The sequence below is a fragment of the Hemiscyllium ocellatum genome, chromosome 9 (assembly GCF_020745735.1).
Source record: "Hemiscyllium ocellatum isolate sHemOce1 chromosome 9, sHemOce1.pat.X.cur, whole genome shotgun sequence".
NCBI lineage: Eukaryota > Metazoa > Chordata > Chondrichthyes > Orectolobiformes > Hemiscylliidae > Hemiscyllium > Hemiscyllium ocellatum.
The window spans coordinates 64,142,408-64,155,492 of NC_083409.1; the positions used below are offsets into that span (position 1 = coordinate 64,142,408).

General features: G+C 40.8%; 1 protein-coding gene across 1 annotated transcript in view; it reads right to left on the reverse strand.

Moving 5' to 3' along the window:
- dab1a (DAB adaptor protein 1a) overlaps positions 1–12,625 on the reverse strand; it is a 360,206-nt gene extending 347,581 nt beyond the window's left edge. Inside the window, exon 1 of the mRNA XM_060829579.1 lies at positions 12,464–12,625. The gene's annotated coding sequence lies outside the window, so the exon portion shown is untranslated. The remainder of the gene's footprint in view (positions 1–12,463) is intronic.
- Between the last annotated feature and the right edge of the window lie 460 nt (positions 12,626–13,085).

Sequence of the window (13,085 nt, forward strand, 5' to 3'; positions counted from 1 at the left end):
GAATAGCTGCACCTGCACTAGTGTGGAACAATTCTGACAGGATGATAAAGAAGCAAACACTTGCAGGAGTATTTTCTTCCAAATTATAATCTTCCTAAGTTAGATTTTCCAAATTATAATGTAACCCAACAAAATTTCAATTTTCATTGCAACACAATACTGCCTTGTAAGAAAATACTCTACCTATGTTGTAATCTACAGTTCCTATCATTAATTGTTTTTGACCTAATATTTCTTGTGAGAATGCAAATACGTTAAACTAAATTTCACCATGATTAAAACAAATGCAGCAACAGTGCAATTAAAATACGATGGAACTAAAAATTATGAGCTAACACCTGCTGCATTGTATATATCAGTTGTTGTTATACTGGAACACCAGTAACATGTACACAAGTTTATTAAATCACATTTATACATACAAATAAAAGTCCCCAAGACTGGATTGATGCCATTTTAATATGGCTCAGCATTCTTTGCATTGTCATTGATTTGACAGTTTAAACATTGATCATTACAGTCAGGCAACTATTTATTTGACTGTTTTTTTTTTACCAGTTTTGATTACAACTATGATGATTTTTTTTATATTCTTGGTATCATGTTCCTTACTTTCTTATTTTACTGTACATTTTACCTTTCTTTTAATATAATCAATTTTAATTGCTGAACTTTCTTCTCATTTCTATTCAATTCCACTTACGTTGTGTTACGTCTTTCTCTTTTCAGCCCTCTGTTGTCTAAGTTTTTTTTGCTTTTGTGACCTGATTATTTTATCTCATCAGCTTAGTTAAACACATTACTATAAGTCTGAACCATTTCAGAGAAATATAAAGCTAGCATTGAAATAAGCTTTGCTCATCGTAGTCTAGCAGAATTACCAAATGCAAGCAGCATAGAAAGTTCAGCCGTTGCCCAGTGGCCCCTACAATACTTAAAAAGAAAGCATAACTCAACAATGGGAGCTCTGGAGTGGAAGTAAAATGTCAAGTTAAACACTGGAATAAAAACGAAGCCCTGTGACAGAGTTGGATACATTAGTGATGGCTGGACAAAGTATGAAAGGAGGAGGGAGGGCTTAGTTTGTACTGGGGAGACTAAAATATTTGCAATTTTGGAGAAGACGTGTAGCTCAGCTTGTAAGTTTGCTGGCTGAGCTGGTAGGTTTGTTCTCAGATGTTTTGTCACCATTATAGTTAACATCATGACTGAGCCTCCAATGAAGTGCTGGTGTTTGGTCCCATTTACTATTTATTTGTTTTGGTATGTTGTGGTGGATTATATTACTTCCGGTTCTCTTTCCGAGAGATTGGTAAATGGGGTCCAAATCGATATGTTTGTTAATGGAGTTCTGGGTTGAATGCCAGACCTCTAGGAATTCCTCTAGGAATTGTTTAGCATGATCCAGGATGGATGTATTGTCTCAGTCGAACCGGTGTCTCTCTTCATCTGTGTGCATCAATATAAGTGATTTTTGGTAGCTAGTTGGTGCTCATGTATTCTGGTGGCTAGTCTCCTGCTTGTCTATGTAATGTAATGTTTATTGCAGTCCTTACAGGGTTTTTTGTATATGATGTTCATTCTGCTAGCTCTGGGTATGGGGTTCTTTAAATTCATCAGGAGCTGTTTCAGTGTGGTGGTAGGTTTGTGGACTACCATGATGTCTAGGGGCCGGAGTATGGTCATCATCTCTGATATGTCTTTAATGTATGGCAGAGTGGCTAGAGTTTCTAGACGTGTTGTGTCTTCTTGTTTAGGTCTGTTGGAGTCAGCGGACATGAGATAACTTTGGCAAATAGAATTAAGGAGAATCTGAAGAGTTTTTACAAATACATTAAGGACAAAAGGGAGAGAATAGGATCCCTCAAAGATCAGCAAGGCAGCCTTTGTGTGGAGCCACAGAAAATGGGGGAGATACTAAATGAGTATATTGCATCAGTATTTACTGTGGAAAAGGAAATGGATGATATAGACTGTAAGGAAATAGATGGTGACACCTTGCAAAATGTCCACATTACAGAGGAGGAAGTGCTGGATGTCTTGAAATGGATAAAGGTGGATAAATCCCTAGGACCTGATCAGGTGTACCAGAGGACTCTGTGAGAAGCTAGAGAAGTAATTGCTGGGCCTCTTGCTGAGATATTTGCATCATCAATCATCACAGGTGAGGTGCTGGAAAACTGGAGGTTGGCTAACATGGTGCTACTGTTTAAGAAGGGTGGTAAGGACAAGCCAGGGAACTATAGACCAGTGAGCCTGACATCGGTGGTAGGCAAGTTGTTGGAAGGAATCTTGAGGGACAGAATGTACATGTATTTGGAAATGCAAGGACTGATTAGGGATAGTTAACATGGCTCTGTGCATGGGAAATCATGTCTCACAAACCTGACTGAGTTTTTTGAAGAATTAACAAAGAGGATTGATGAGGGGAAAGTGGTAGATATGATCTATATGGACTTCAGTAAGGCGCTTGACAAGGTTCTTCATGGAAGACTGATTAGCAGAATACAGGGAGAACTAGCCATTTGGATATAGAACTGGCTCAAAGGTAGAAGACAGACTGTGGTAGTGGAGGGTTTTTTTTCCAGACTGGAGGCCTGTGACCAGTGGAGTGCCACAAGGATTGTTGCTGGGCCCTCTCATTTTTTGTCATTTACATAAATGATTTGGATGTGAGCATAAGAGGTACAGTTAGTATGTTTGCAGATGACACCAAAATTGGAGGTGTACTGGACAGCGAAGAGGGATACCTCAGATTAAAACAGGATCTTGACCAAATGGGCCAATGTGCTGAGAAGTGGCAGATGGAGTTTATTTCAAACAAATGCGAGATGCTGCATTTTGGGAAAGCAAATCTTAGCAGGACTTATACACTTAATAGCAAGGTCCTAGGGAGTGTTGCTGAACAAAGAGACCTTGGAGTGCAGGTTCATAGCTCCTTGAAAGTGGAGTTGCAGGTAGATAGGATAGTGAAGAAGGCATTTGGTATGCTTTCCTTTATCGGTCAGAGTATTGAACGCAGGAGTTGGGAGGCCAATTTGCGGCTGTACAGGACATTGGTTAGGTCGCTGTTGGAATATTGCGTGCATTTCTGGTCTCCTGCCTATCGGAAAGATGTTGTGAAACTTGAAGGGGTTCAGAAAAGATTTACAAGGATATTGCCAGGGTTGGAGGATTTGAGCTATAGGGAGAAGCTGAACAGACTGGGACTGTTTTCCCTGGAGCGTCGAAGGCTGAGGGGTGACCTTATAGAGGTTTACAAAATTATGAGGGGCATAGATAGGGTAAATAGGCAAAGTCTTTTCCCTGAGGTGGGGTAGCCCAGAACGAGAGGGCATATGTTTAGGGTAACAGGGGAAAGATATAAAAGAGATCTATGGGGCAACCTTATCACACAGAGAGTGGTACGGGTGTGGAATGAGCTGCCAGAGGATGTGGTGAGGGCTGGTACAATTGCAACATTTAAGAGGCATTTGGAAAGGTATATGAATAGGAAGGATTTGGAGGGATATGGGCCAGGTGCTGGCAGGTGGGACTAGATTAGGTTGGGATATCTGGTTGGCATGGACAGGTTGGACCGACGGGTCTGTTTCCATGCTGTACATCTCTGTGACTTTATGATTCTATGACTGCGCTTGGCGACCCAAAGCTTGGGCTGGATCATGGAAAGCATATTTTTCGCAGTTAACAAGCAGGCTTCACATGTAAGACAGATTGGATAAAGTCATGCAGATCAGCTCTGATTGAGCTGAATTCACACAATGCTTTGTTTTAGTGGCTGTTGAAGCATTGCGAGTACTTCAGGAAATCATATTATAGAAAATACATCTGATACACAGCAAAAGTGTGCTAAAATGAAACCAGCAATGAAGATTATAGCTGCAAAAAATCACTTGAGGTTACAATGTTCTGCTTTGGAGAGAAGAAAATGAACAGGAAATTTGATAAATGCTCTCTTAATTATGAAAGGTAAGTTTGAGACATTAGATCATGAAAGAATATTGCCAAGTGTTGACAAATCAGGATAAATGGATTTGGACAAAAAAAATCGTAAAAAAAAACAGAGGTCAAAGGAATCTTTATATGCTCAGAGGAACAGTATATCTTGGATGAATTTTCAAATGTGGGTCTATAATGTTCTTTTAAAAATGGAGATTGTAAGAAGATTTTACACAAAAACATGTTGAAATATGATTAGAGGGGGGCAGTTAAAGAGCTAGCACTGACAGTAGTGTGGTAGACTAAATAAGAGCTGAATTGGTACTTCAGATCTGTGTTCACTGGGGAAGACACAAGCAATCTCCCAGAGTTAACAGTGGCTGAAGGACCCAAACTGAAAGGAATTTATATTTGCCAGAAATTGGTATTGGAGAGATCTGAAGGCTGATAAGTCCCCGGGGCCTGATGGTCTACATCCCAGGGTACTGAAGGAGATGGCTCGAGAAATCATGGATGCGTTGGTGATTATTTTCCAGAGTTCAATAGATTCAGGATCAGTTCCTGTGGATTGGAGGATGGCTAATGTTATACCACATTTTAAGAAAGGAATGAAAGAGAAAGCAGGAAATTATAGACCAGTTAGTCTGACCTCAGTGGCGGGAAAGATGCTGGAGTCAATTATAAAGGATGAAATTACAACACATCTGGATAGCAGTAACAGGATAGGTCAGAGTCAGCATGGAGTTATGAAGGGGAAATCATGCTTGACTAATCTTCTGGAATTTTTTGAGCATGTAACTCTGAAGATGGACAAGGGAGATCCGGTGGATGTAGTGTACCTGGACTTTCAGAAGGCCTTTGATAAAGTCCCACATAAATGCGAGATGCATTATTAGAACGCATGGTATTGGGGGTAAAGTACTGACTTGGATTGAAAATTGGTTGGCTGACAGGAAACAAAGAGTAGTGATAAATGTCTCCCTTTCAGAATGGCAGGCGGTGACCAGTGGGGTACTGCAGGAATCAGTGCTGGGACCGCAGCTTTTTACAATATATATTAATGATATAGAAGATGGTATTAATAGTAACATTAGTAAATATGCTGATGATACAAAGCTGGGTGGCAGGGTGAAATGTGAGGAGGATGTTAGGAGATTACAGGGTGACCTACATAGGTTAAGTGAGTGACAGATGCATGGCAGATGCCGTTTAATGTGGATAAATGTATGGTTATCCACTTTGGTAACAAGAACAGGAAGGCAGATTACTACCTAAATGGAGTCAAGTTAGGTAAAGGGGCAGTACAAAGAGATCTGGGTGTTCTTGTACACCAGTCATTGAAGGCAAGCATACAGGTACAGCAGGTAGTGAAGAAAGCTAATAGCATGCTGGCCTTCATAACAAGAGGGATTGAGTATAGAAGCAAATAGGTTCTTCTACAGCTGTACAGGGCCCTGGTGAAACCACACCTGGAATATTGTGTGCAGTTCTGGTCTCCAAGTTTGAGGAAAGACATTCTGGCTATTGAGGGAGTGCAGCGTAGGTTCACGAGGTCAATTCCTGGAATGGCGGGACTATCTTTTGTTGAAACATTGGAGCAACTGGGCTAGTATACCCTTGAGTTTAGAAGACAGAGGGGATCTGATTGAGACGTATAAGATTACTAAAGGATTGGACACTCCGGAGGCAGGAAACATGTTTCTGCTGATGGGCGAGTCCCGCACCAGAGGACACAGCTTAAAAATAAGGGGTAGGCCATTTAGGACAGAGATGAGGAGAATCTTCTTCACCCAGAGATTAGATTAGACTTACAGTGTGGAAACAGGCCCTTCGGCCCAACAAGTCCACACCGACCCGCCGAAGCGCAACCCACCCATACCCCTACATTTACCCCTTACCTAACACTACGGGCAATTTAGCTTGGCCAATTCACCTGACCCGCACATCTTTGGACTGTGGGAGGAAACCGGAGCACCCGGAGGAAACCCACGCAGACACGGGGAGAACGTGCAAACTCCACACAGTCAGTCGCCTGAGTCGGGAATTGAACCCGGGTCTACAGGCGCTGTGAGGCAGCAGTGCTAACCACTGTGCCACCGTGCCACCCTCAATGTGGAATGCTCTGCCCCAGAAGGCAGTGGAGGCCCATCTCTGGATTCATTTTAAGAAAGAGTTGGATAGAGCTCTCAATGATAGTGGAATCAAGGGTTATCAGGATACTGATTGAGGATGATCAGCCATGATCATAATGAATGGTGGTGCAGGCTCGAAAGGCAGAATGGCCTACTCCTGCACCTATTGTCTATTGTCTATAATATTCTCTCTCTCACCTGTTATGGTTCTACAACTATTTTATTTCCCATTACTTCCTTCTAGGTGCAGTTTGCAAATCATGACAAACAATAAATAGAACTAAAACATACATGTGCTACATTCCAAGATAACCAGTGGCAGACATAGTTGTCAACTGCATAAACATAATAGGCTCAAAATGGAGACTGAAAGCTATGCAACCTCGTATTTGACTGCAGTTGCTTTTTTTTTTAAATCAATGCTATCTATTACTTTAATAAGATCAAGCTGATGACAGAAAACCATTATCTAAACTTAGTCTGCATTGTTCACATGCATGAACTAATTTTATTCTGCACAATATAGGCTGAGATTTATTTTATTTTTTAAAGAATAAAGAATAAAGAAAACACACAAAAACATTTAAGGATCATGTCATTGCTGGCATCCTCATTTCCAAAGCCCCCTACATCTCTCGACTCACCGATGGTGAGTTTGACCTAAATTCAGATACACCTTGTCATGCAGAAGCAGGTCACTTGGCTCAACGCATCTGCACGACCCTCTGAGAAGTATCCCACCAGACCCACTCCCTATCCCTGAAACCAACATAGCCAACCCACCCACCCTATACATCCCTGGACCCTATAGGTGGTTCAGCAAGGCTAATCCACCTAACTGCACATTGTGTCATAGATATATACAGCACAGAAACAGACCCTTCAGTCCAACTCAGCCATGCCAGCCAGACATTCTAAATTAATCTGGTCCTATTTGCCAGCACTTAGCCCATATTACTCTAAACTCTTCCTATTCATATACCCATCCAGATGCTTTTTAAATGTTGTAACTGTACCAGCTTCCACCACTTCTTCTGTGAGCTCATTCCATACATGCACCACCTTCTGCGTGAAAAAGTTGCCCCATAGGTCCCTTTTAAATTTTTCCCCTCTCACCCTCAATTTATGAACTCAAGTTCTGAACTCATCACCCCAGGGAAAAGACTTTGTCTATTTACCCTGTCCATGCACCTTGTGATTTTATAAATCTCTATAAGGTCATCCTTCAGCCTCCAATGCTCCAGCAAAAACAGCCCCAGATATTTTGTCTCTTCATATAACTCAAACCCTCCAACCCTTGTAACATCTTTGTAAAACTTTTCTGAACCCTTTGGACTGAGAGAGGAAACCCACACAGACACGGGAGTGCGTGCAAACTCCATTAAAACAGTCACCCGAGGGTGGATTTGAACTCACTATGAGGCAGTAGTGCTAACTACGAAGCCATTGTGCCATCGTGCCATCCCCTTAGGGAGGCAGAGGTGTCGCTGATACTCAGGTATTGCTCCTTCAGCACCGAGTGAAGCTGTGGCTTTCTACCTCAACTCTTTCAGCTTGTTCTTCTCTGCATTGCTTCTGATCCTTCTCTGTGCCATGCACAGACCAATGAGGTAGAAACTACAAGTGCATAACAATTGTATGGGACCAAGTATCTTAAACAGAATCCTCGAAATGAGAGATAGGACTTTATCTTGTGTCACACCACTCAGTGTAGACATCAGACGCATTACATAGGAGTACAAACTACTCAACATTTCTACTAACTCATCAGCAGCTAGTACAAAGCAATCTGCAACCACCTTTAAAATAGATTATAGTACCTTTATGTTGTGCAACAAATATCCTTGCTGTTGCTGAACTTATGCTCAGATATGCAAGGTGAAGAGAGGATCTTATAGCTTGAATGTTGAGGATGATAATGGCCAGATCAGCATTGCATAATAACCGATATCACAATCTGCCTAACCTTTATAGCTCCAGTGTTGTCTGTGCACATACTGATGCCCTGACCAAAATGGAGTTCGGTGTAGTTAGCACCAATAAATTCTGAATATGCAATTTTCAAGGCAAAAGCAGTCACAACATCGAAAAACTCGGTGCTCTGACACCAATTTTTGTGGATTTAATGTAAATTAGAAGCATTTCTTCTAATTCAAATAACTTTTAGGAAATGTTATCCATTATTTGAGTTGTGACATCAATGAAGTATTCAATACAGTAAAGTTTGTTATATTTGCTCGTCTGTTCAAGTTTCTTTTTAATAAACTTGATTGATAACTATAGAGTGAGCTATATGGTCTATTGAGCTGTTATTTATTTTCAGTTGAAAAGATTATTGTTTCTAGCATATTTACAATGCTAACGCAGCATGCTATTTCTTAAATTAATTCATGCACAAGATCTTGTTTCAGTTCTTGGCAAGCATTGCATTGCAAATGAAAGAGGTAATGTGCAAGGACCATGAATACAATATATCTGGAGAAGTCTAAAATTAACATCAAGTTTGATAGTAAACTGTCCTTTGCCTGTTGATTAAATTACTCATTTACATTAACCTAAAGGTTAAAGTTCGTGCATTTGCAAATTTTAATGAAATGGAGGCATAAGTCAAAAATGGTCAAATGTCTGGAAAAAGCGAAAGGATTATCAATCTAAGCTTTACGCTGCTCTAATCATTCCTGCCCCTTTCAAAATAATGGATGAACAATCACCACGACACAAAAAGAATGGAAACCTTTTACCATCTGTTAAATTTATTAATAAGCGACTTGCGTAGTAACCACAAACCTGCTCAGTTCTCTAGCAATTTCTGTTTTTATGACAATGTTGGGGTTTTTTGGAATTGTGGGCAGAACAATTTAGGATCTGAAAGGATTTGGTCCTCTTCAAATTCTCTAACGATTTCGATCATATTAATGATTCCTTTAACTAACTGCTAACATGCAACAAATCATAGCCCGTTCTGGTGGCCAGTGCATTGTTGGAGCAGTGTACAATTGAGTTCCATGTAAGGATTATCCAGAATTTTTGATGCAGCTGATGGTGTGTGAATTGTATGGGAAATTGAATTCTGAGATGGGCAATCCCCCTGCACGTGGAACCCTCTGCAAAATCAGCCCCTTAAGGTCACAGAATTCAAAAGGTTTCTGACAGACAGAAGCTTAATAGTTACTCAAGAATAGTTAGAGGATTAAAAACCTACTCTAATGCCTAGGTAATTATTAATCTGAAGGCCAAGTCACAATGGATGCTCCCTCTCCCCACTTCAACGACACACCCCTGATCTAAGGCCACGGCTACCTGTTGGACCTGACGACTACTAACCTATCCTAAGCCTACCAGACCTGAATTAACTCAATGCCATCAGATGGATAGCCCATCTCCAATCCAAACTGACATCCCCACCCTTTGCCTCTCACAATCTGACCCTGCCAGACCAAATAACCACCTCTAGCCAAACTGATCATGATGTGGAAGTGTCACTTGACCTAAAATGTTAACTCTGATTCTCATCACATGTGCTACCAGACTGCTGACCTTTTCCAGCAATTTCTATTTTTGTCCTTGTAGTATGTTAAGTGTGTGAGCGTAAGATGATGTTATCAATAGAATTTTATGAGGCCCAGTTAATATAGATTATCAACAGGTAGTTGTTGAGGATGTGATCCATTGCAGAGTGTGAGAAGTTAGTGATGTAGTGGATGGACATAGCATTTGAAAGTGTAATTACTCCTGTGTGTCATTGAACTAATTGCAGCTTTGTATCCAGATCCTGAGGCTGGACTTCTGGTATTGACTGTCACCATTACATGTTCCAGTGTCATCATCAAAATTGTCTACAGAATATCCTGGCCCCATGTAGACTGATGTTATCTCTCTTCCAGTCCACTTCAAACACAAAAAACCTCCTCAAAGTCTTAGAGCCAACTCTCTGCCATGTGCTGCCATTAATTGGTGTTACTTCTGATAAATCTTGTTAAACTCAATTAAATGCCTTCTAGAATTTGCTCTTCCCCCATCCTTCCCTGTATGAGAAGTAAAAGTAAAGTTGGGATAGTCTTACCAGACTATTGGGCTGCTCACCCATTACAGGTTACCTCCAATACCCCCTAGGGTCACTACACCTCAGTTGAAGGGAAAGCTTGAGAAAGGGAGTCCTTCATTGGTAACCTTAGCTGGTGCAGGTATTAAACCCACACCATGAGCATCACTCTTGCAAGCCAGCCATCCAGCCAACTCAGCTAAGTACAAATTAGCCGCAAGTAGTCAAGCTAGTTCAACTTGCTGTTAGTGGCTCACAACTCTGCTCAGGTGTGCAGCTACTTAGCGTTGCCCACATTTCGTGTTCATTTTAACAATTAGGCAACACAATGGTTCTTTCATACTTTGGTTAGTCCAGCTTTGAACATATTACAAAGTCATGAATATGCTAAAACAACAACTAGTTTATTATGTATTAAGGAACTATAAATAGCTGTACGTAGCGGTTTTGCTCTGCTTAAGCTATAATAATTTTCCCTCTTATCTCTTTGTCATCATGCTCTCTTATATCATCATTTCAGGAAGTGCTACTTCCACGGTCCCTGACATTAACCCTTACAAATCCAAATAGTCCAGTTTGTTAATTGCCTACAGCAATGGCTCTAGGTAGGATCAGTCAAAACTGTGACCCCATACCTGTTTCTGAGGTATTATCAAACTTTGTTTGTGTGTAACATCAGATTTTCATGTCATTCATCAAGCATCTATTGCAGCACGGCCTAGATTTTGCAGTGATACAGCTATCAAAACTGTACGCAATCACTACTCATCTGAAATTAATACTAATTTTAGGATTTTGTACAATAGAATATGCAGTGGTCACTCCTACCAATATTGCTAGAGAGCTTACTTTAGAAATGCCAAACTGACAAGGATGCAGGCAAGTTAACGTTTTTCCTCTTTTCCTCTTTTTGTGCTCTAACCATCAATTGTAGATCCAATCTGACAGATATGTCTCTCAAGATTCAGCCAGGTTGGTCAGTAGTTATACTGTCTAACCACCCTTGTTGATGGACTTTGAAGTCTCCCACCCAAAAATAACTCTGCACTTTGCTGCCTTCAGTGGTCCTTCTGAGAAGTGTTCAATATGGAGGAGCACTGAATTGTTAGTTAAGGGTAACAGTAAGTGATATCAGCAAGAGTATAACTTAGCTATGTCTTACCAAATGCCCCAAGACTTCATGGCATCCAGAGTTACTGCTGAGGACCTGTTCTGAAGAAAGATCACTGGATCTGAAACATTAACTCTGATTCCACTCCATAGATGCTGCCAGACCTGCTGGATATCTTCAGCAATTTGTTTTGGGTAAGCTAGGTGTATTTAGGCTTCAGAAAATATCCTGAGATCTGTTTTTTTTGGGGTGGAGGGGTGGTGGAGGAATCTGTGGTTTTAATTGCACTGCGTTCTGTGGAGTGTTCAACAATAATTTGCCCATTACTCATACTTGAACCTCACTGGGATGTTAGAACACAAGTTATTTCTAACTTTATACAATCTAAACTTTCTTCTATCAAAAATCTTCACATGTTTGCTTGAGTAAGTTTTATTTGTGATAAACTTGCTATTGTCTGCTGAAAGAAACTGATGGAAGAGTAGCATTAAAATTTTGAATATATAAAGTTGGGGGTCAACATCTCCTGAAAATTCCATAAAGACATTTATCATAAGATCAAAGATTGGAAACTTCAGCACCAGCCCAGTTTCAGTGATCAACTGTGGGTAAACAATGTAAGCATTTTTGTTTAAACGAAACTCAACTTGTCCAATAATGGTGTTCCCCTGATTTCATATGAAGGCAGTTATCTCTACTCCTATAGGCTGCCTCCACCCCTTTCACTCAATCCTGCTCTGAAGTTATCCGAGGTTTGCAGCCCATCAGGCACACTTCCTGACTGAGATGCCTTTGCTCTAGTTAGCTGCCTGTAGAGGTGGGAGCTGCACTGGCAGCTGGTGCTGAGCATGCTGATAAGGCCCGATCCCCAACATCCATCCACTCTCTCAGTTTGGGCATGCAGCACTGGGCTCAGTTCCAAGAAGCTCATTTCTAGAGATGCACCACACCAGGTCAGACAGCTGCCTTTGAAATAACATTACTACATTAATCACAATGTGTGCTTTGTCCAATGCAAACAAACTGGCAGCATTCCAGAAAGTAAGCACCTGCATATTACAATCCTGTTAAATCATAAATAATCTTAAAAGCAAAAGATAACTCCAGTAATTCTATTTGTTCTTGACAGAATATTGCCCTAGAGGCAGAAGAAGGTTAGGTATTTGGGCGAACATTTCTTCTCCTGGACTTTGCCCAATAAATATAGCAAAATTAATAGAGGAATTGGATATTTCTTACCTGACTCCAGTGTGGAGGTATGTTTGGGACTGTTCCTGTGATTATCAGAAAATTCCAGCAGATCTTCTGTGTTAAGGTTCAGAAGTTTCTGCGCTTGCAGAAAACATGGTGCGTGCCAGTCTGGGCTGCAACAGGCCCCACCAGAAAGGGACTGACTCTCATTTAACTTTGGGTTTGCCAAGTATTTTACAACCAAACAGTAAGTAAGAATGTATCCAGTTCATGGGCTGATCTGGTCAGGTGTCTCACACTCCAAGCAGCAGAATGGTATGTCATGGCCACCATTAATTCTTGCCATGAACAAATGACTCCTTCACTAGGATTTGGAATGTGGTAGAAGCGTGAACAAAGTAAAACATTTACCTTAGAAGCTCAAGCCACTATGTTTGCCACTGACAAAGCTCTGCCAGTGTGGGTACTGAAATTTAAGAAACCCATTCAACCAGTGAAAATGGATCTGCTCTTATCTGCTCATTAACCTAATGATTCAATACACTTGTCACTTATTGTATCAGATGTCAGTACCATATTCTACTCATTTTACAGCATTGGTCTTAGCAAAAGAATAACTAAAGGTAAGTAAGAGCAGGGATCATTAAGGACAATAGAGGATGTGTGTGTG